Raw genomic sequence first — 24,706 nt, 5'->3', positions numbered from 1 at the left:
ACCTGTCCGCTCCCTGACTTTTCCCATCACTGTAGACAACACCACCGTCCTACCTGCTTCACAAAGCCGTAACCTTGACATTACCTTTGACTCATCTCCCGCATTCAACTGGCATATTCAGTCTGTCATGAAATCCTGTTGGTTCTAACAGCACAACATCTCTATAGAACACAACCTTTCCTCATCATCCAAATTGCTACCACATTCATCCAGGTATTGAGTAATTGTAATAGTTGTGGTATTTGTTAAGTGCTTTCTCCGTGTAAGTGCTGTTCTAAGCACTTGGGAAGATACAGGATGATCAGCTCAGACAGAGTCCCTGTCCCACACAGGGTTCACAGTCTAAGTAGGAGAGAGAACAGGTATTGAATCCCCATTTCACAGGTCAGGTAACTGAAGCAAGGAGAAATTAAGTGCCCAAGGTCACACACAGCAGGCACATTGCAGAGCCAGGATTAAAAGTCAGGTTCTGTGATCCCCAAGGATGTACTTTTTCCACTAAGCCATGCTGCTCCTCTAATCATATCATGAACTTCTCATATTCCCCTTGATTACTGCATCAGCCTCTTCGCTGACCTCTCTACTTCCTGTCTTTCCACACTACAGTCCTTTTTCCTTTCTGTTACTTGGGTCATTTTTCTAAACAAAGTTCAGTCCATCTTTTCCCACTCCTCACGAACCTACAGTGGTTGCCCATCCACCTCTGCCTCAAAGAGAAACTCCTAACCATGGAGTTCAAAGCACTCAATCAGTTCACCTCCTCCTACTTTGGCTCACTGATTTCCTACTGCATCCCAGCCTGCACATTTTGCTCCTCTAAAGCCAGTTTATTCACTGTATCTTGATCTCAACTATCTCACTGCCAACCCCTTACCCTTGTCTTCTCTCTGGTCTGGAACTCCCTTCCCTTTTATATAGGACAGACCACCACTCTCTCCCCTTCATAGCCTTATTAAAATCACATCTCTTCCAGAGGTCATCCCCAACTGGGCCTTCATTTCCCCTTCTCTCTCTCCTGTGTCACCTATGCATTTGGATCTGTACCTTTTTAGGTACTTGATATTCACCCCATCCTTAGCTCCGCAAAACTTACAGTACATAGCCATAATTTAATTTGATGTCTATTTCCACTTTTAGACTGTAACTTTCTTGTGGGAAGGGAACACGTCTATCAACTCTGTTGTAGTATACTCTTCCAAGTGCTTAGTATGGTGTTCTCTACACTGTAAGTACTCAATAAATACCACTGATTGATTGCGCTCCCCTTAGCACTTATGTACATATCTTTATTCCCCCTTACTTCTTTAGATATGAAATTTATTTCAGGGTGTGCTGCCTAAACTAGTTGTAATTTTAACTTCTTGAAGGCAGAGATCATAATAAGTAATTCTATTGCACTCTCCCAAATGCTTAGTGCAGAGCATGGGCTTGAGAGCCAGAGGACGTGGGTTCTAATCCCAGCTCTGCTGCTTGTCTGCTGTGTGACTTTGGGCAAGCCACTTAACTTCTCTGTGCTTCAGTTACCTCACCTGTCAAATGGGGATTAAGACTGTGAGCCCCTCGTGGGACAACCTGATTACCTTGTATCTACCCCAGCCCTTAGAACAGTGCTTGGCACATAGTAAGTGCTTAACAAATACCATAGTCATTATTATTATTATTATGCTCTCAGCACATGGTAGGCTCTCAATCAATTCTATTGACTGATTGGCTTGGACATTATCTAGTTAATCTCTGCCACTGGACAGGCCAGTCCTATAAATCCTGACTAGAGAGTTATCTGATTTTTCCTTAAAATTTTCCAGAAAAGTGAATTTCAGGAAGTGTCTCCAGTTCTAAATGTGAGTTTGTACTGTCCGGAGAAGGAAGCTACTTCAGGGTAACTGTCTGTTCATCTGCCTAGCTTGTGGCAGGGATGCTGTATCCATTTCAAAAGATGGGGCAGGTACCCGGGGTCCCTCACCCTCAGAGGACCATTTTGCTGCCACTGATTCTCTCCCTCAGGGCTGGGAAATGGGTGAAAATTTGGCAATAGAGGCAGAAGACAGAAGAGGAGAAGCTCCACAAACATCCTCTCTGCTGTTCATAGAGAGGCTCGGGACATGGACGAGGGCATGAAGAAACAGGAGTCCCTTCCTGACCCCCACTGGTTTTTTTCCACTTGGGACACATGGGACTTGGCATGTTACCATGGCCCTGCTTAGAGGGAAGCTGAACGTAGCATGGCTTCCTTTCTGCCTAGGCGATGGGCTTTTCTCTCTGGGCCCAGCTGCAGAAGAACTGACTCAGCATAGGAAGGACAAAGGCCCAACACAAGAATTTCAGGCTAAAAGGAAAACTCTCCTGGGGCTTTCAAGACTAGTTCTTCTCTCTCCAATAAAAGTTGCTCTCCTGCATCACATTTCCCTTGGTTCATTGAAAAATGAGAAGTGCCCAGGTTTGGGAGTCCGAGGACCTGGCTTCTAATCTTGCCTCTGCCACTTGCCTGCTGTGCAATTTTGGCCAAGTCACTTAACTTCTCTGCTCTTCAGTTTCCTCATCAGTAAAATGGGAAGTCAATATCTGTTCTCCCTCCTACTTGGACTGTGAGCCCCATGTTGGGTAGGGACTGTGTCTGAACTAATTATCTTGTATCTACCATAGTTCTTAGTACAGTGTTCGGCACATAGGAAGTGAATAACAAAGCTATTATTACTATTATCTACATTGTTCTGACAGCCAGAGAAACTTAAAAAAAAAATGATTTGTGTTGGTGTAGCTGTATACCTGCCTTGAAACAGGGGTCTGGAAGCAGGGGCCTGGCCTGAATGACTTTCTAGAGGATGAATGGAGCTCTGGGATTCTGTAGTCTGAAGTTAGCAGGATTTCCTGTTTAATGAAGTGTTTCCAAACTGTTGGCAGGATCATTTCAGAATAAGAGAGTATTTACATTCGAATCAAGGTATTATTTCCAGAGTCTGCCTTCTCTTCCCTGCCCCTACTCAGAAAACCTGGAGTTCCTTGGGGTTCCTAAAATACACAGTCAGGATGGATGAGGGAGAAAGGACTGAGGGTGATGGAATAAGATTCCAGGAGTGAAGAAGATCAGCTTCTCAGGGTAGCACCTTAGTCCATCAGTGACTCCTTGGCTATTGCGACCCTGATCTGAACTCTTTTTTTTCTGACTCTTTGGACGTTTTAAGATACTAGATGCCAATTGTCTTCTCTGACTCATTAGTCTACCTCAGCTCCCTTCCCTCAGACCCAGGCAAACAGGAAAGGGAGGGACCCAGTGGAAAAAGACTATTGGGATCCAGTGCCCACAAAGATGGCTGTAAAAGGGACTCTCATTCTGTCCAGCTCTGACCTTCCTTAATAATAATAATAATAATAATAATGGCATTTATTAAGTGTTTACTATGTGCAAAGCACTGTTCTAAGTGCTGGGGAGGTTACAAGGTGATCAGGTTGTCCCACGGGGGGCTCACAGCCTTCATCCCCATTTTACAGATGAGGGAACTGAGGCAGAGAAGTTGTGACTTGCCCAAAGTCACACAGCTGATCATTAGTGGAGCTGGGATTTGAACCCATGACCTCTGACTCCAAAGCCCGGGCTCTATAATAATAATTATTATGCTCAATAATAATAATAACAATAATGATAATAATAATGATAACAGCATTGATAATAACAATAATAATAATATTGTTAAGAACTTATTATGTGTCAGAGCAGTGGCATAGATGATTCTCTAAAGGTTCCTCAGACTCGGACATAAGTGAAGGTACGTGCAGTCAATGCAATGATCGACCACCACCATAAGCCTGGGAAGAAAATCATATTCCCTCTGAAATGGGAATTGGGAAACAATCATGTTTATTTGTTTAGTTACAAATATACCTGAAAGCCATGATTACCTGTTTTAAATCTAATTTCATTTCCAGTTTTTTTTACTTGTTTCCCCTGGATTGGAAAAGAGAACAACATATAATTTAAAAACATTCTAAGTGCTCCATTTTGAATGTCTATATGTAAAATTTTAATGGAAACATCAAAATACTTGCTTAATTTTAAACTTTTATTTTATGGAATAAAAAATCCATTAAGATCTGGAACTTGATTTTCCAAACAGGCTTTAAACTGTGCCCTTATATGAGAAGTTATAATGTTTTCATCCTACATTGTAAAATGGGGATTAAAGCTTACTCCTTCTTACTTAGACTGAGCCCCATGTGGGACAGGGACTGTATCCAACCTTCTTATTTTGTATCTATGCCAGTGCTTATCACAGTGCCCAAAGTAAGCGTTTAAGTACCATTAAAATAAATAACTAAAAATTGCAATCAAACCTCACAGCTTCATCAAATAGAGAAACTACTACAATTTACTTTTTGCCAACAAATGCTTACAAGTATTGCTGGCAGCCCCGTCGGACTAATGGAGAGAGGAAGTCCAGAGACATAGATTGTAGTCCCAATTCCACATATTGCTGGATAATGTGGGTAAAGGTTGCACATGTGCCTTGCAGTGTTCTGGGCCCCTATCCACCTACTTGCTTGTTGTATTATGAGCCTCAGCTGGAACCCGACTGGTTGGGATAATAATAATAATAATAATAATAATAATAATAATAATAATAATAATAATGGTATTTGTTAAGTACTATGTGCAAAGCACTGTTCTAAACAGCATGAATGGTGCTACTAGAAACACCAGCACTGAAAACCGACTCCTCTACACTGATTCTCAAGATGCCAAGAAAAAGGCTTTTTCTTGATAGGTGGTGACTCTTCTATCACCACCAATAGTTCCTGCTGTTTGAAGTTTTGCACGAAAACTGCAGAAGCAAAAGCAAAAGCAAAAATGTCTATCTGAAGGAAAAATAACACCACAAATGTATCTGCACTCCTAATATGTTACTCCACAAAGCATCAAAGGCAATTGACAGTTCAGCTAACAGATGTCTATAAAACAAAGTCGCCCAGTAGAATATAACAAATATTGACACCATCTAAAAGTGTTTTTCTAAGCTTCGTACCATTTAACCAGAAAGGATTATAATTACATTAAAGTCACATTAGGGTAGCTTTTTGTGAAGCTTGTCTTTCTCTAAAACGTCATTTAGCTGGTCTTTTCATAGCCTGTATAATTGGTGTAGTGTTGAAGACTGCCTCTTTTCTCTCTCCAATAAAACCCACAAAATCAAAAATATTTGCACAACTGGTTTCAGAGGGAGCGCTAAGTACTTAATGATTTACATAATAGTAGGAGAATAGCCAAATCTCTGATCTGTCTATGGATCTCTGCGAATCCCTGCCATACCATACCCCCTTCCCAGAGAAGCCTTAGATTTTGGAACTGCTATTTTTACAATGGCACTGTGCCCTTAGGAACATAAAATTGTGTCCCCCTTCTACAGCTGGGATGGGGGAGGGGGAAGAGAGAAACAGCTCCTTCCACTACTTACTCTCACTCCTCTCCCACTGCAACCCAGCCCACACACTTCCCTTCTCTAAAACCAACCTACTCACCATGCCTTGCTCTTGTCTCTCTCACTACTGAACCCTAGTTCATGTCCTCTCTCCCACCTGGAACTTCCTCTCGCTTTATATCCAACAGGCCTCCCCACCTTCAAAGACCCAGTCAAATCACATCTCTTTCAGAAAGACATCCCTGACTAATCTTTCATTCCCCCAGAGTATTTTCCCTCCCTATTGCATTGGCTATGTGCTTAGGTCCTCATCCCATCTCCACCGGCACAGCACTTCATTCATTCAATCGTATTTATTGAGTGCTTACTGTGTGCAAAGCACTGTACTAAGCACTTGGGAGAGTACAATTCAACGATTCCCGGCTCTGCCACTTGTCTGCTGTGTGACCTTGGGCAAGTCACTTAACTTCTCTGTGCTTCAGTTACCTCATCTGTAAAATGGGGATTAAGACTGTGAGCCCCATGTGGGACAGAGACTGTGCCCAACCTGATTACCTTGTATCAATCCCAGCGTTTAGAACAGAGCTTGGCACATAGTAAGTGCTTAACACACACCATTATTATTATTATAATTAACAACAGACACAGTCTCTGCCCATAATGAGCTCACAGAGGGAGTACACATCTTTAAACTCTGTTCCTTTTCCTACCTGAAGTCTCTGTCTCCCTCACTATATTGTAAGCTCCATGAGGTCTGGAATCAGTTCTACTTATTCCATGGTATTCTTCCAAGTGTTTGAAAAAGTGTTCTGCACACAGTAAGTGCTCAATAAATACCACTGATTGATGGATACTCCTGTGGCATCATTCATTCATTCAATCGTATTAATTGAGCGCTTATTGTATGTAGAGCACTATACTAAGCACTTGGGAAGTACAAGTCGGCAATATATAGAGACAGTCCCTACCCAACAATGGGCTCACAGTCTAGAAGGCATATAGATTGATCTTGCCGGACATGCGCTCACGTGCACACACACAGACAAACACACACACACACACACACACACACGCTTGCACGTACATCCCCCCCCCCACCCCAATGACAAGGAAGCGCCACTACCAAGGGAGAGAAGTTGCCCACTTGGAGGATTTGGAGGACAGTGAGAGGTAAAGGGGCACACAAACTGCCATTTGCCTCAAATCATCACCCTAACCCCCTTTCTAAGAGTCCAAGGGGATGGGAAAGCTGCGTGGCTCAGTGGAAAGAGCACGGGCTTGGGAGTCAGAGGTCATGGGTTCTAATCCCGGCTCCACCACTTGTCGGCTTTGTGACTTTGAGCAAGTCAGTTAACATCTCTGAGCCTCAGTTACCTCATCTGTAAAATGGGGATTAAGACTGTGAGCCCCACGTGGGCCAACCTGATCACCTTGTATCCCCCCTAGCACTTAGATCAGTGCTTCACATACAGGAAGCGCTTAACAAATGCCATTATTATTATGGGGAAGAGAGGCACAGAATAGGTGAACATAGCACTGCCCCTATTATTTTGCATTGCAATTAAGGAAGCCTCCTCTAAGAAGCCTTCCTCGATTATCTCTACACATTCGTTAATCTTCCTGCACAATCTATAATCTTTCCCCACTTCCTCCATCGCCTCCTTCCCTACATATCCTTATTGATGGTGACTGTCCATTTGTCTGCCTTGCTACCCCTATTTAACAGAGCTTCCTGAGGTCAAGGACTGTGTCTCACCAATAACATGGTTTTGTTTTGTTTTGTTGTCTGTCTCCTCCTTCTAGACTGTGAGCCCATTGTTGGGTAGGGACTGTCTCTATATGTTGCCTACTTGTACTTCCCAAGCACTTAGTACAGTGCTTTGCACACAGTAAGTGTTCAATAAATATGATTGAATGAATGAATACGTTACACAGCCTCTTTGTGCAGTCTGGGCATTCCGTGGGCTTAGAAGCACACCTGTTGATTATCTTGCCTGGCTAGCTGAGTCAAGAAGAAAACTTTTAGCTATTAATTGAAAGAATTTCCCTATACATTGTAGTTCATATTTTGGTTAGCCACAACTCAGTAGCACTTCTAAAGTTTCTTGTTGGCAATTCCACTATAAACCCAGTTCACAAATTTCAACATGCCTCCGATTTAGACTTGGCAAAATCACCCAGATTTGGTTCAGATATGAGTTACATCTGTTCGGTCGCTTTGATTTTTGTGACCAAGAAACCCAACTTCAGATGTTCCAAGCATTTGACATATACTCAGCTGCCTTTCACATTTAAAGGAGATGTTGCTGATAGAGGTTGTATCCAGGTGTGGGAGTGTCACTAAGAAACAATGTCTTCCTGGAAAAATCCAGTGGAGTGCCTTTCCTTATCCACTGCCAATCACTCAGCATTGCACTTCCTACTAGAACAATGTCGAGTTGAAGAGTAGAACTGCTGCCTCTCCAGCAACAGGAGGACCAGCGGGGGGCTTATTGCAGCGTAAGGTGAGGGTAGGGGGAAGATAAGCTCTATTTCCAGCAGGATGTGTGCTTGTTTTATTTTTTCAGGAGAGGTGATGGTAGCTCTGACCCATCCACACTCTGATCCAGGCCTGTGTATGACATACTTCACTTAAGTCAAAAATAATAGAATCCTTCCCAACTGACAAAGAAGCAAATCAATCGATAGTTTTTACTGAACACTTATGATGGGCAGAGCACTGTACTAAGCCCTTGGGAGAGTACAATTCAACAGAATTGGTAAACACATTCCCCGCTCACAAGGGGCTTACATTTCAGAGGGGAAGACAGACATTAATACAAATACATAAATTACACATATGTGCTGTGGGGTTGAGGGTGGGGTGACTACCAGTGGAAATGATATCTGGGAGAAGAGTTACCGCGGAGCAGATGCTCTAGTGAGAGGGGGCTTTTGAACATTAATACACTGAATGTACTATTTTTTGGTCTCAGAAGAGTTTCTGAGACAACATGTCACCCACCTCAGGGGAGTACATAAGGCATAACCCAGCTGTGAGCTACACTACAGTTTACATAAGGCTGTGGGTTTGGACTCAATTTGTGTTCAACCATCAGATGGTTTAGGATTTGGTAAATCATCAAGGAAATAGTAGTGGATTTTTTTTCTTGATTTCTTTCCTTTCCTGATATGAAAGAAACTTTCTAGGCATTTAAAAATAAAGTGAAGAATATGAAATTGGAAAAGATGGAGCATAAAGTAGAGTTTACGTTGTCGCTCCATGTTTTACAAGTGGGTATTAAGGAGGCTCATGGGTACTCTTGTCAGTCTTAGTGGAATGAGCACTGATCTGGAAACCAGAGCCCCTAGGTTCCATTCTCCCTCAGATTTGGCAAACGGCCCTCCTTCAAAATATTTTAAAAAGGACCCCTCCTCTAAGAGACATTCCAACCTCATAGCACTTACATGTGTACCTATAAATTATATATTATAAATTATTTATTCAAACAAATGTCTGTTTCCCCATCTAGACTGTAAGCTTGTTGTAGGCACTGAACATGTCTATCAACTCTGTTGCATTGTACTCTCCCAAGAGCTCAGCACAGTGCTGTGCACACAATAAGCACTCAAATGTCATTGACGATGATGATCCCCTGAGCAATTCCTGACCTTTCTGGGCGTGTCTTTTAATTATTATTATCATTGTATCTATTATTCTATTATTATAATTATTAAGTGCTTACTATGTGTTAAACACTGTTCTAAGCTCTGGGGTAGATGCAAGTTAAAGAGGTTGGACACAATCCCTCTCCCTAATGGTACTCACTTTCCCTCAGTAATCTCCTAGGAATTTATGGGTTACTTATTTGTTAATGATTTATTTATCCATTTCTGTTTATCATACTATGTTCCTGCTCTTTGAACTTTTGTATTTTCATCTATTTCTTTCTCCTTATCAATCAACAAAGTTAATTGAGTGCTTTGTATTAAGCACTTAGGAAGAGTTCAGTACAGTTGATAGACACACTCCCTGCCCTTGAGGAGTTTACAATCTTTATCTTCTTCATTACTATGTAAACTTCTCGGGGCAGGGATTTCATCTTATTCTTCTTTATGACTCCAAGCACTTGATACATGTTCCATTAGCCTCTTAGGTCCTCTGTTAGACTGTAAGCTCTGTGCAGGCAGGGATCGTGTCTACCAAGAACTTAGTATGATGCTCTGCACTAAGTAAGCACTAAATAATAATAATTCATGATCATTATGGTATTTATTAAGTGCTTACAATGTGTCAAGCACTGTTCTGATCATTGGGCTAGATATCAATCAGTCAGTTGCATTGATGGAACACGTTTTGCATGCAGAGCACTTGGGAGAGTATAATATAACATAGTTGGTCGACACATTCCCTGACCACAGTGAGCTTACAGTCTAGAGATATAGCATCATCAGATCAGAAAGTCTAAGTCAGAGGGAGAACAGGTATTGAATCCCCTTTTGATGAATGAGGAAACTGAGGCCCAGAAATGTTAAGTGACTTGCCCAAAGTCACACAGCAGGCAAGTGATGGAGTGGGGATTGGAATCCAGTTCCTATGATGCCCAGGCTTGTGGTCGTCCCACTAGGTCATGCTGTTTAATATATACACTGATTGTATTTGCCCACAGGAAGCTTTTAGTAATAACTATTGGTTGTGCTATGATGATTATTCCTCCACTTTCCTGATCATGCCATAGCATATGTGGCCTTAGCCTCATGCATATAATGACATATTAATTTCACATTTATTTAAGGTCTTATGTTTTTATCTTTATATATATTCTATTAATAATAATAATAATGGCATTTATTAAGTGTTTACTATGTGCAAAGCACTGTTCTAAGTGCTGGGGAGGTTACATGGTGATCAGGTTGCCCCACAGGGGGCTCACAGTCTTAATCCCCATTTTACAGATAAGGTAACTGAGGCCCAGAGAAGTTAAGTGACTTGCCCAAAGTCACACAGCTGACAATTGGCAGAGCTGGGATTTGAACCCATGACTTCTGACTCCAAAGCCCATGTTCTTTCCACTGAGCCACACTGCTTCTCAATATTACCCTTCTCTATTACCCTTGTACCCATTGCAATTTGGCAAATTGTGTCCACTTGTCACCCCCATTAGACTGTTAGCTCCTTGACAGCAGCAACAGTTTGCCTTTTACTTCAATTATATATTCCCAAGCACCTAGTACAGTGCTCTGCACATTGAAGACACTCAGTAAATACTGATGATGATAACTGCCTCAACTCTATGACCCTCTTTGAGCAGCATGATACTTTTTGAGCCTATTAGACCAGTTATTATTATCGTTAGCAATAATAATAGCAACAAAAACATTTGCTAAGCACTTACTAGGTACTACATGCCAAGAACGTAAAGTCCCTTTCCCACACATGGCTTACAGATGAGGGGGGGAAAATGGGAATTTAATCCCCATTTTACAGGTGAGAAAATTGAGGCACAGAGATGTTGTGATTTACCCAAGGTTACACAGCAGACAAGTGGCAGGGCCAGGATCAGAATGATATTAAGCATGTGATCATTGTGGAAACAAGAGTGCTTATTTCAGTGAAAGGTTTAACCTTCATAACATCACTAAATTCTGCCCTTTTGTCTCCATCCAAACTGCCACTATGCTAATCCAAGCATCTATCCGAGCCCACCTTGATTATTGCATCAGTCTCCTTGCTGATCTCCCTGCCTCCCGTCTCCCCAGACTCCAGTCCATACTTCACTCTGCTGCCTGGATCATTTTTCCAAAAAAAATTAAGTCATTGTTTTCCCACTCCTCAAGAACCTCCAGTGGTTGCCCATCCACCTCCGATTCAAACAGTCTTCCTATCTTACCTCACTGATTTCCTACTGCAGCCCAGAAGGCTTACATTACTCCTCTAATGTCAACCTACTCACTGAACCTCCATCTCATCTATCTCACTGGCAAATCCTGGCCCACGTCCTCCCTCTTACCTGGAACTCCCTGCCCCTCCCCATATATGCCAGACCACCTCTCTTCCCGCCTTCAAAGCCTTAAGGAAATCACATCTCTTGCAAGAGGCCCTATGAAGCCTTCATTTCTCATATTCCCTCTCCCTTGGAAGTATGCCAAGGGCATTGCCCTAGCCCTTGGATTTGTACCCTTATTCACCCTAATCTCACCCCCGCAGCATTTATGTACCTACCTATAATTATGTTAATGTCTGTCTCCCCCTCTAGACTGTAAACTCCTTGTTGGCAGGGAACATGTCAACCAATTCTATTATATTACACCCTTTCAAGCCCTTAATACAATGCTCTGAACACAACAAGCACTCAATAAATCTGACTGATTGATTGATCATCTTCAGGGAACATATGCTACATCACTTTCAATGTTACAGAAAGTGGAAAGAGAAAGACGGTGAGGTTCATTACATGGCCGCCTTATCTTTTCCCCCGTAATCTTGTGGAGCCAAATGAGACCTTTCGACTGACAATGGAATTTCTAAAACTAAATACCAAATATTCCAAATGATGTGACACAAGAAGGAAAACCAAATAGCTTAAGCAAAGATCAGTGAGAAGACATAATGAACATTCTAAAAATGGAAACCTTATCCCTGGTGTTCATAAAGCAGAGACACTGAAGGCAGGGTGAGGCCTTAAAAATGGAAACCTAATCCCCGGTGTTCATAAAGCAGAACACTGAAGGCAGGGTGAGGCCTTAGCCATCAGAAGCTTTTAGTAGGTTTTTTTGTTCTTTTTTCATCTTGGCAAGATGGTAACATGAATTAACAAAGGGTTACCTCATGTGCCGAAACCATGTGAAACATTATGGAGCTGACTCCTATGGAGACACTCAAGCACTTGAAATGTTTCTTTTAACTTGGAGGGGAAGGTCTCTCCTGGAAATAAACAAGAGGAGGCAGTGTTAGTTGAGTCTGTTTCAATTTGTAATTCCATCAGACTTATAAAGTTGGATAAATGATGTAAAACTGCTCTGTCAATCGCCCCCCCCCCCCCCATGATATGAGCCAAATAACCCGCTTAATGGCAATCTGAAAGGCCCAGGGGTAGCCACTAGCCATCCTCTAGGTCTAGGCCAGAGAAGGGGCTCCGGAGATTGCAGAAGAAGACTGAGCATTATTGCTCTCAGTTTGACAGGAAAAGGAGCAGGTGTTGATTATGAGAACAGTGAAACTTGAGGAGAGGGACTAGATTACCGACGGACCTAATTCCTTTGCATCTTCAGTAGCAAAATTGGTCAAGTTGATCACTACCTCTGACCTAGATTTATGCAACCTGGAAGTTCAGTAAAATAAGCCACGTTTGAAGTCCACAGCACAACATTCCAAGTTCATCATCATCTATCAAGCCTTCAGATTGGGTTTTATTGATGATAGCACATTTGATTAAACCAAGTTAACCAGTAACTGATTCCAGCTGAACCTTATGGAGAAATCCAAATTCCTCTAAAATTGTCCTTTGTCCCATTTTCCCTTGATTTTTTTTTCTAGGAAATTTTCTCCATGTCTGAAGATAATTAAATCGTTCTGTATCATTTATTTTAAGGGCTACTTGGCAAATTCAGGTTGAAAGCCCTAAGTTTAGTAATGTTTGTGTTTGGGGATGTTACTGTGTTCTGGGCAACTGAATGCAATAATTGCAATTTCTGTCAAGACAGAGACTTGTCTTGACTCCCAGGTTAAAATTTGAGATTTTTAGAAGAAAGTTACCTTTGCAGTGCAGTGAACTGTTAACTAAAATAATATCAGGAAGATTATGTAATGTTACTGGAAACAGGCAGAATAAGATCCAGGTTCTTTGAAGGAGTCACTGCTAATTACAAGTGGTTCTGATTATCCTTCCCCCCTCCTCTTTAGTTTAAGGAAAGCAAGCAGATTCATTACCTCAGGAATACCAGGAAATGCAGGGCTGGGGGTTGGTCAATCTGTTTGTGATTTGTGCAGGGTTTCCTTATTGCTTGTTAAATCTGAGGTTGAGGTCATCTTCAAAGTGCGCTTTCTCTCTCCCTCCCACCCTCCTTCCTCTTCTACCTCTCCTTCTTTCTCTCTCTATGTCTCTGATGCTGGGGCATCTCATGTTTCCCCAAGATGCTCCACCTGGTTGTGGAGGCCTGACTCATTCATCCCTGTTCAGCAGATGTTGGTCTCTGTGTTCTTCTGACGATGGTGGGGGGAATTGAGAGGAATTCAGGCAGAAGGCACATGCTTCAGGCTGACAGTAGCAGCTTTGAAATATTATTGCCCTGAATTCTATTTCATGTGATTCTCTAGTTGAACTCCTTAAAGTCCAAGAGCAGCTCAACTCCCAGCTAGCGCTGAATAAGGTTGAGCCCCTTATTCAGCTTGAATTAGTTTGTGCTTTTGTGACTTGTCCACAGAGTTTTATTTAAAAAACAATTCCTTGAATAAAATAGTACAGTATAATAATCCCACTGGATTTTAAGATTCCCTGAGGGCAGGAATCGTGTCTACTTATCCTATTGTACTTTCGCAAGCATTCCATACAGTGCTTTGTACACACTAAGAGCTCAATAAATACCACCGATTGCCTGATTTTAAAATTACATGCTGAATGTTTATTACTTAACTAGTGGAGAATTGTCAACAGCCCAGGGGGTGATCAAATCAGGACCAACAGTCAGAGGCTACAGTTGAGGCAAGGTGGGAGCTGGGATAAGAGGAGCTGTGCAATCTCCTACCTGCTTTGGCCTGGTTTAAAAATAACAATAATAATAATGGCATTTATTAAGCGCTTACTATGTGCAAACACTGTTCTAAGTGCTGGGGGGGATACAAGGTGATCAGGTTGTCCCACATGGGGCTCACAGTCTTAATTTCCATTTTACAGATGAGGTAACTGAGGCACAGAGAAGTTAAGTGACTTGTCCAAGGTCACACAGCTGACAATTGGTGGAGCTGGCATTTGAACCCATGATCTCTGACTCCCAAGCCTGTGCTCTTTCCACTGAGCCATGCTGCTTCTCTGGTTTCCATCTGATTGGACCGATGGTTATGTACACAGATGCCAGGAACAAGTCCAGCATGATGGGCCTTCTCTTCTTTGGTCAAGGAAGATGTATCCTTATGGATGTTGGAGTCACACTCTTGCATGGCCCAAGATGAAAACTAAAATGGGAATAGAATGCCAGGATTATTGTGGACAATCCAGTAAAGGAAATATTGTACAAATGAACAACTTGCTTTTATTAGTTTAAGGAAAGAAGTGGAGAAGGGAGGGTAGGAGGAAAAAGGACGGACCATGCCTAGAAACACTTTCCGTGTATACTGCACAAGTCTGATCACTACCTTGAAAGGGGGATGTTGCCACTCACCATAGCACCACTCAGTTCTCTGAAAGTCTCCATCAGTCAATCAGTGGTATTTATTGACTGCTTGCTATGTACAGAGAACTGTACTAAGCACTTGGGAGAGTACAATACAATAGAATTGGTAGACATGTTCCCTGCCCATGAAGAATTTACAGTCTAGCAGGGAGCTTACAGTCTAGAGGCCGATCATGCCAGTCGTTCTGATGAGTTAGGGGAAGATTTTGTGGTCATTTGTCCTCCAGGAAATTGTAATATATGGTGTCACTCGACTATGACATCATTGCTTACATGGCTAGTTGACTAACTAGCACGAAGCAGCATGGTGTAGTGGATAGAACACAAGTCTGGGAGTCAGAAGGTCATGGGTTCTAACCCCGGCTCTACCACTTTGCTTGGCAAGTAACTGCACTTCTCGAGGACTCAGTTAACCTCATCTGTAAAATGGAGATTCAGAATGTGAGCCCTACATGGGACAGGGACTGTGTCCAACCCAATATGCTTGTAACCACCCCAGCACTTAGTACAGTGCTTGGCATATAGGAAGCGCTTAAATGCCACAAATTATTACTAAAAGCTTGGGAGGATACAATATAATTAGTAGACATGATCCCTGCCTTCAAGGAGTTGATAGTCTAGCAGTGGAGGCAGATGCTAAAATAAGTCATGGAGAGGAGAAAGTGAGATATGCACACAGGTGCTATGGGAGGTTGTGACTCTTTAAGTGCTTAGGTGAAACAGAAATGCTGAAGTTGCAGTTGGGATCCTATGATTTGAGGCTATTAGAAATTCATCCAGGAAGGCTTTCTGGAGGAAATGTGATTTCAGAAGTGTTTTGAAAGTGGGGAGGGCTGTGGTCTGTCGGATATGAAAAGGAAGGGATTTCTAGGCAGGGGAGCAGTTAAGAGCTTACTATGTGCAAAGGTGATGAGAGCCTCTAGACTGTAAGCTCGTTGTGGACAGGGAATGTTTTTGTTCATTTTTGTATTGTACTCTTCCAAGCGCTTAGTACAGTGCTCTGCACAAGTAAGTGCTCAATAAATACGACTGACCGAAGAGATGTGAACGAAGCACTGTTGAGTAGGTTAGCTTGAAAGGAACAAAGAATGTGAGCTGGGATGTAATGGAAGTATTGAGTTTATGAGTAAAAGGAAGGAAGCTGATTGAGTGCCTTAAAATAAATGGTAAAGGAATCTCTCCTTGATGTGGAGAGAAGTGGGAAAATATTTGAGGTTTTTGAGGAGTTGGGAGACATGCAGAACAATGTTTAAGGAAAATGATCCAGACTGGAGGGGAGAAACTGGAGGTAACAAGATCAGCAAGGAGGTTGAGGCAGTCATCAAACAAGGATATGACAAATGCCTGGACCAGCTGTTTGGTTGGAGAAGGAGCAGATTTTGGGAATGTGATAGAGGAAGAACCAACAAGATTTGGCAACAGACTGGATGTGGGGATGGAAAGAGAGGCAAGAGCTAAGGATAATATCAAGACTGTGAGCTTCACAGATGGGTGGAGGGTGGTGTTGACAACTATGCTGAAAAGTTAGTTGGAGATAAGGGTTTGAATGGGAAAGTAAGGAAATCAGTCTTAGAAATATTGACCTTGCTGTGTCAGTGGGACATCGCAGCATGGCATTGGGAAACAGCATGGAGTAATAGATAGAAAACGGGGCTAGGAGTCAGAAGTTCATGGGTTCTAATCCCGGCTCCACCACTTGTCTGCTGTGTGACCTTGGGCAAGTCACTTCACTTCTCTGTGCCACAGTTACTCATCTATAAAATGGGGATTGAAGCTGTGAGCTTCATGTGGGACAAGAACTGTGACCAACCTGATTTGCTTGTATCCACCCCAGCACTTAGTACAGTGCCTGGCACATAGTATGCATTTAACAAATGCCACAGTTATTATTATTATTATTATTATTATTATGAAATGTGAGATTGCAGAGGAGGTTAGGGATAAAGAAATAGATTTTCTATGTCGATTTTCTATCCAGAGGTGGTATTTGAAGCCATGACTGTGGATGTGTTCCCCAAGGGAGTCATTGTAAATTGAGAAGAGGAGGGGGCCAAGAATGGAGCCCTGAGTGATAACCACAGTTAGGGAGTGGGAGGCAAAGTTGATGGAAGCTAGAGAGGTTAGCTAGAGAGGTAAGAGGAAAATCAGGAGACAATTGGATCTTAAATCAAGGCTAGGTCATTTTTCAAGGAGAAAGGTGAGGTCCAGCCTCAACAGAGTTTCAACAGAGGGGCAGAGGAGGATTAGGTCAGAGCAGAGAGAGAGAGAGAGAGAGAGAGAGAGAGATAGCTCCCAGTTTGGACCTAACAAGTTCTATGTAAAACAGATAGCCCATGATTAACAAACTAAGGTATCAGTAACTTGAATCTCTCAATTCCTTAACTTATGCTATAAGCAAATGTCACTAATTAAAGACATCGCAATAGAAACAAACATATTTGACAAGGCAGACTTAGCAGGAACATCAACAACAAAATGGTAGGTCTGAGCTGACGGTGCATTTTTAGGGAGGAGAAAAGGGGACAGTGAAATGAAGCATAGGAGAAAGTGTATAGAGGAAGAGAACATGGTGACAATCTATTTGAGGAGGTGATTTAAGGTTAAAAACTAAAGGTTAACTGGGAGAAGGCAGGAAAGGAAAAATGACATTAACAGAAAGGTAGGGTAGAGGTCCCTGTGTTTGTTTTTTCTCAACTTTCTACAGCTAGGAAAAGAACCAGTCTCATCTGATTGGGATCTGTTTTTGCTGTCCCTAAATTTTTCCAAAAGATGTCAAAGGCCCTCATTAGTCAGAGCTTGTTCCCAACATTTATATTTGATGGGATATATAAATGTTGGGAAGCGTATGGCCGAATAGAAAGAGCACGGTCCTGGGAGCCAGAAGACATGGGTTCTAGTCCTGCTCCACGATCTCCCTGCTGTGTGCCCTTGAACAAGTCACTTAACATCTCTTTGTCTCAGTTTCTTTAGCTGCAGAATGGAGATTCAGTACCTGTTCTCCCTCTGACTTAGACTGTGAGCCTCATGTGGGACAAGGATTGTATCTGTCCTGATTGACTTTATCTACCCCAGCACTTAGAACAGTGCTTTTCACCTAGTAAATGTTTACCAAATACCATAAAAAGACTGAAAAACTCTGAGCTGAAAAACTTCTAGTCATCCACTATCCCTCTGCTCCAACAGAGGAGGCTGTCAAAGATATCTGAGCCAGTGATTTATCAGCTTTCATTTTCCAAATATTGCATTTATCAACATGTCGATTTTGAGTTTTAGAAATATCAGTCATTGGACTGTATGATTGACTGATTTTTAGATGTTTAATTTGAGACCATTTGTTACTGCTCTTCTAAATAACAGCAGTAACATTGCACTTTTGGGAGGCTAAAATACTTCTCAAACTCTCCCTTCATTTTCACAATGGCTCCAAAAGACTTGGATGGGAAAGGAATGGTTCTTCCTGTATTGTGGAATGAAGAGGCAAAGACATGCCTGCAGTCAAGCAGAAGAAAGTTGAAATAGAATCCAAGAGAACTTGATTACCCATTCCAGGATCCATCTACTAGCAGATCAAAGTACCACACTAAGCAGTTGGGAGAGAACAACAGAAGCAAAAGACATTCATTCATTCAATCAACACATGTTCCCTGCCCTCAACGTGCTCACCATCTAACAGAGGAAGATAGACAATTGATCAATCAATGATATTTACTGAGTACTTACTGTGTGCAAAGCTCTGCAGTAAATGCTTGGAAGAGTATAATGCAACCGAGTTGTACAGAAGACTTTCCCCGACTGAGCCCTCTCCTTTTTCCTCTCCTCCTCCTCCTCCTCCCCAATGTCACCCCACCCCGCCCTGCCCCCTTCCCCTCCCCACAGCGCTTGTGTATAATAATGATGGTATTTGTTAAGCACTTACTATGGGCCAGGCACTGTTCTAAGCGCTAGGGTAGATACAAGGTAATCAGTTTGTACCATATAGGGCTCACAGTCTTAACCCCCATTTTACAGATGAGGGAACTGAGGCACAGAGAAGTTAAGTGACTTGCCTAAAGTCACACAGCTGACAAGTGGCAGAGCCAGAATTTGAACCCATGACCTCTGACTCCTAAGCCACGCTGCTTCTTGTGTATATTTGTACATATTTATTACTCTATTTTATTAATGATGTGTATATAGCTATAATTCTATTTATTCTGATAGTATTGACACCTGTTTACTTGTTTTGTTTTGTTGTCTGTCTCCCCCTTCTAGACTGTGAGCCCGTTGTTGGGTAGGGACCGTCACTACATGTTGCCAATTTGTACCTCCCAAGTGCTTAGTACAGTGCTCTGCACACAGTAAGCACTCAATAAATACGATTGAATGAATGAACAGGAGGAAGAACAAGGACACGATGGAAATTTGAGGTAGATGTCCTCCAGGGGAGGAACAATTGGATTTTGTGGGGTTTTAGATGCCATCATCAGGAAACAGCCACCCATTTTCGGGCAATGTGAGCTCTTGCTAACATGACCAGATTGTCATGTTAGTTTTTATGAGGTAGGACTCACTCTCATTCTTCTATGAAAAGTTTTTATTCTTTCTATGGGTAGTTCATTTAATATTAGGGGAACAGAATGGCCTAGTGGAAAGAGCCCAGGGCTTGGAAATCAGAAGACCTGGATATTAATCCTGGCTCAGACACTTTCTCACTGTATGATCTTGGGTAAGTCACTTCACTTCTCGGTGCCTCAATAACCTTATCTGTAAAATAGGGATTCAATACCTGTTCTCCCTCCTACTAAGACTGTGAGTCCCTTGTGGGACAGTGACTATGTCCAATCTGAATAACTTGTATCTACCCCAGCCCTAAGAACAGAGTGTGATGCTTGGTAAGTATTTAACATACATTATTATTGTATTAACAATAAAGATCCTTTAAAAAACTGTTATTGCAGTTGCAGCATTCCCTTGGCCTTGTCAGATTATTTTAATTACAGATAATACTGGGTGTTGAGAGGGTGAGGAAGAGATCATTCAACCCTGATTCAGTAACTTAGCCACAATACTGGGGAAAAAACATTACCACCTCACACTTTAGATCTACTTGTGAATTTTATCAACACAGGGCACTTGACATTTGATCCTTTTGTATTTCTGTGGAATGTTTATTGAATTCTAAGTTGTCCCTCCTCCCACCATTCGTCTGTAATTTCTTGTTCTAGAAAGTGACAAACAGAGCAGGCAAAACAAACACTGAGTTATAGACTAAAAATGAAATCATTGGGCTATGTTTCTATTCTTGTCGATGGAATTTTACTCTGGTTCTGATTAAGCTCAGCAACGATATCCTATTCTATGTTTTCTTGCAAATATATGGGATGTTTTTTGACTGAATGTCCATGAATGGAAATTCGAGCAAACTGCCCTTGAATACAACAGTTCTGGTTTTGTCTTTTCCAATACATTTGCACCCCGAAAATTCAGCCAAATACTAAAGAACGTACCCCTGATCAATTGGTGCCTTTTCTTTGGAGAGAGAAGTCAAAACTTTTCAGTCATCCATAATATTCTGAGTTTAATTTGGAATCTTATCCCACGAATGTATGAAACTAATTTCAACTTGCAACAGGCCACATTCCTAAATTATAAACATCACTCCACTTATGAGAGGCACATCGAAGATGTTTTCAAGCCTCTCTTTCCTAATTGCTCCCCTTTGCTCAGAGTTGCTTGCCTCTCATGCCACGGCTCGGTAGTAAGGAGAGTACATACTTTAATAAGCAGGATCCAGGATGGGGAATCAGAGCTTGGAGGTGTTTCTCTTGTTGAAGGTTCCTCCTGGAATTAGTGGGGAAGACCAAACTTTTAAAGGTATTTACACCCTGGCCAGAGGGTGTTCTCTCATAGGTGGGTATCTTTTCCCTATCCCTCATGATTTAGCTTCTAGACTGTGAGTCCACTGTTGGGTAGGGACTGTCTCTATACGCTGCCAACTTGTACTTCCCAAGCGCTTAGTACAGTGCTCTGCACACAGTAAGCGCTCAATAAATACGATTGATTGATTGATTGATTGTCAGCTCATCAATTTGGTTGGACTTCACCAGGATGCAGAACTGCTTTCAAAAGCTTTCAGGTTTGCCCTACCAGGGAGGACACCTGAGACCAGAGACAGATTTGCAAATGATGGTGATGGCATTTGCTAAATGCTTACTGTGTACCCAATATTGTGATAAGTGCTCAAGATAATCCACTGGGGCATATAGAGAGAGAGGACTATGCTTTTTTCTCCATTTTACAGATAACGAAGCTGAGGCATGGAGAAGCAAAGTGATTTGCTCAAGGTCACACAATAGTCAAATGGAGGACCTGGAATCAGTGTGGCCTAATGTATGGGCCTGGGAGTCAGAGGACCTGGGTTCTAATCCTCCCTTGGCCACTTGTCTGCTGTGTGACCATGGACAAGTCACTTAACTTCTCTGTGCCTCAGTTACTGCATCTGTAAAATGCAGATTAAGACTGTGAGCCCCAAATGGGAAATGGATTGTATCCAAACCGATTGGCTTGTATCAACCTCACTGCTTAGTGCAGTGCCTGGCACATAGTAAGCCCTTAACAAATACCATTTTTTAAAAAAAAGCAAAAAACAAAAAAAGCAGGCTTCCTGATTCCCAGTCTCACACTCTTCCCCCTAGGCCATGGCTGCCTCCAGAGTCTAGCCTTGGATGGCAAATCTGGATGGAAAAAACAAGTACTGTGGGAAAAAAATTAAAATGAAAAGTTTAATATTGATAATGCAAGGCACCTGTACATATTTTTTACATTGCAACTTTTGCCTTACAAATATTCTGCACGTTGCAATATTGTCCAGAATATTGTCCAGGCCTCAGGAGTGGCATAGATGTGTTTTGTTCTAATTTTATTTACAAAATTAAGGGATGAAAATAAGCCAGTACCTCTGGGCTGGCACAGTGAAAACTCTGCTTCTGCCCTTGCCTATTCTTCCTCCATTCCCCTGCCTCCGTTCCCACTTTAGATTTTGTTTTTCGGCTAGAGGAGTTTCCCTGTGATCTGAACCTCCTCTGACAAACGTTAAATATGCTTCTCCTGCAAGGTAAGTCAATATTTCAAATCAGTTCAGGGTATGGGAACATCGCCCTTTTTTATGGTATTCGTTAAGCAACTACTATGTGCCTGGAACTGTACTAAGCACTGTAATTATAATTAATACATCAATTATTATGAGCAAAATTTAAATGAGCACTTGGGGGGCTTATTTCATGCCATCCGAGTTAGGAGCAAGATATACAGACCATTCATAGTCTATATTATTTTTCACTTTCCTTTTCATTCAACCACTTTACCCTTGATACTTTACTGGGTTTTGTAAGGAAGAACCATTTTATAACACTTTATAAAACATCTAAACCTAAAAAGAAACTATATTGCCTATATGAAATGTATTTTCAATTTATATACTATTATAAAATGTTCATAACTGCATCTTTCAAAGTGTTAACTGATCTTCTCTTGGCTTCCCAAAGTCTCTGTTTCATTTTATTTTTATCTGAAGTCATCAATTTTTCCTCAACTCCTGACACATAAATCCAAAGTTATGGTCATTCAGAGTTTCTGTAGACTCTGGCTGGGTCCATTACAATTTTACAATCAGAAGTCCCTTCCTTCAAACTACCGGAAATTAGAATTTCATCTCCATGATTAAGGATTTATTTCCATAACCACTGTGGTCAGGGAATGTGTCTACCAACTTTTATATTTTTCTCTCAGTACAGTGCTTTGCACACAGTAAGCACTCAATCAATATGATTGATTGACTGTTAACTGATTTCTAACAGAGAAAACAGGGATCTAAAAGTAATGGCTTTTTGTGACTTTGAGAGATGTCCTTTTGTAATCCTCATTTCCTGGATTTTATTCCTTTCTTTCAAGTCCTTTGGTGGGCTTGGGAGATGGGAAAGTAAGTAGCATTTACTGGTCATCTCTACTTGGGGAAAAACCCAGTCTAGATCTTTTTAAAAATCTGTAATCCAATTTTCTATGGTAGCTGAACACAACTAGTTTGATGCCTGCGCAATAGAATTTGGGGCAGTCAGATTGAATGGTCCCTCAAGTTTCTGACGAATCCAGGAGTCTGCTCACTGGACAGCTGCTGCCTAGAAGTGCAGATGGCTCTGCACTGTCCAGCTCACCTTATTTCCAGACTGTCTTCTGCCATCAGGAGAGAAGATGCGCTGTAAGAAATGCCAGATTACATGAAACCGATAGTCCATCTGGCCCCGCATCTCCTAAAGTGCTTCCAAAGTTTCCAAAGGAGTGGTTCAAGGAAAAATATAATCGTTATACTGCTGGACATCTCCTCCCTCTTCCCTTCACTCATTTGGGTTTTGGGGAAAAAAAGACAGCCTGCTTTATTTTACCTATTAGACTGTAAACTTCAACAGGGCAGAAACAAAACTCTTAGTACAGAAAACAGACAGAGGCTGACAGATCCTCATGCAGTTTTAGGATCGCATAAAACACCGAGTCCTGTTCTCTTCTCCTGGCTTTTCGGGAATGAACTAATCCTAACTTTCTGTGGTAATGTATTCCTGAAATTTGCCTCTTCCAGTGTAGAAGATCTCCTTAAATAAGTTTTGCCGCTACCACCCTCAGGTTTCATTTACTATTCCAGGTGTTGATGTTGTGGGATTTGGTGAACTAGGAATCCCATGTGGGACAGGGACTGTGTCCAACCTGATGAATTTATATCTACTCCACCGTTTAGAGCGTTTGTTGATACATAGTATTTAACAAATACAATAATAATAATAATAATAATAATAATAATTCCATTTTTCCCTGCCTGCTACATTTTTGATTCTCTGTAATTCTGTCCTGTCCCCTTTCAGATTTAAATTTTCCAGGCTGGAAGAGTATACCCCCACTCAGAAGCTACTAATTACTTCCTACTCCTATAATCTTGGTTCCCCTTCTCTGAACCTTCTTCAAGCTTTGTTACAGTCTTCCTAAGACATAATCACCAGAATTCCATGTACTATTTTAGGTTCAGGTATGCCACAGTTTTACAGAGTGGTGATATGCTATTTTGTTTTTCAATACCTTTCCTGATGATGTTCTGAGCATTAATTCACTTTTTTAGCTGCACGTTTTAGGGAACAGTGGATGATGATTTCTTGTTTTTTATGGTATTTGTTAAGCACTTACTATTTCCTTCCTGAGATAATAACAATAATAATGATAATAATGATACATTGTGGTATTTAATTGCTTACTATATGCCAAGAACTGTACTAAGCGCTATGGTAGATACAAGATAATCAAGTCCCACATGGGGCACACATTCTAAATAGGAGGGAGAACAGATATTAAATCCCCATTTTGCTGTTGAAGGAACTGAGGCACAGAGAAGTTGAGTGACTTGCCTATGGTTACACAAGAGGTATGTAGTGGAGTCAGGATTAGAACCCAGATCCTCAAGCTTTTTCCACTAGGCTACATGACTTTCCCTTAGTTGTAACCATTAGCTCAGGGCCCATCATCTTGTAGCCATTGTTTTTAACCCTTGATCACGCCTTACATTACTTAGTCTCTATGTATGGATCTGGTGGGATAAAGGGGATCTCCGATTGGCAAGGCTCTATTTCTGATTTACCTGGATGTAGACAATCCTCCCCCTCTCAGGATCACACCTGGAGAGTTTCCAGTATTCTATCTGTTTCAGCTATGGGAGGGACAGTCAAGCAGAGGCATACCCATTCCATTCCTAGCTTGAGCAGTGGCTAGAGAGTGGAAGGCAGTCTGTTACAAGTCAAAACTCACCACGCTGGGCAGCAATGGCATGGGAGAGAGTCGAGGTTAGAGACTCAAGTTTACTGTGTGGAAGGAGGCAATGGTAAACCACTTCTGTATTTTTACCAAGAAATCTC

General features: G+C 41.7%; 1 protein-coding gene and 1 non-coding gene across 2 annotated transcripts in view; both read left to right on the top strand.

Moving 5' to 3' along the window:
* The window catches only part of NGF (nerve growth factor), a 74,258-nt gene that overhangs the window by 29,988 nt on the left and 19,564 nt on the right, over positions 1–24,706 (top strand). The gene's annotated exons all lie outside the window — the stretch shown is intronic.
* LOC119931087 lies at positions 24,452–24,589 on the top strand. Its single transcript, XR_005451951.1, has one exon. It is a non-coding gene; the product is annotated as a small nucleolar RNA SNORA7 (small nucleolar RNA).

Source organism: Tachyglossus aculeatus, chromosome 7 (genome assembly GCF_015852505.1).
Source record: "Tachyglossus aculeatus isolate mTacAcu1 chromosome 7, mTacAcu1.pri, whole genome shotgun sequence".
Classification (NCBI taxonomy): Eukaryota; Metazoa; Chordata; class Mammalia; order Monotremata; family Tachyglossidae; genus Tachyglossus; species Tachyglossus aculeatus.
This window is presented reverse-complemented; position numbering and strand designations above follow the sequence as displayed.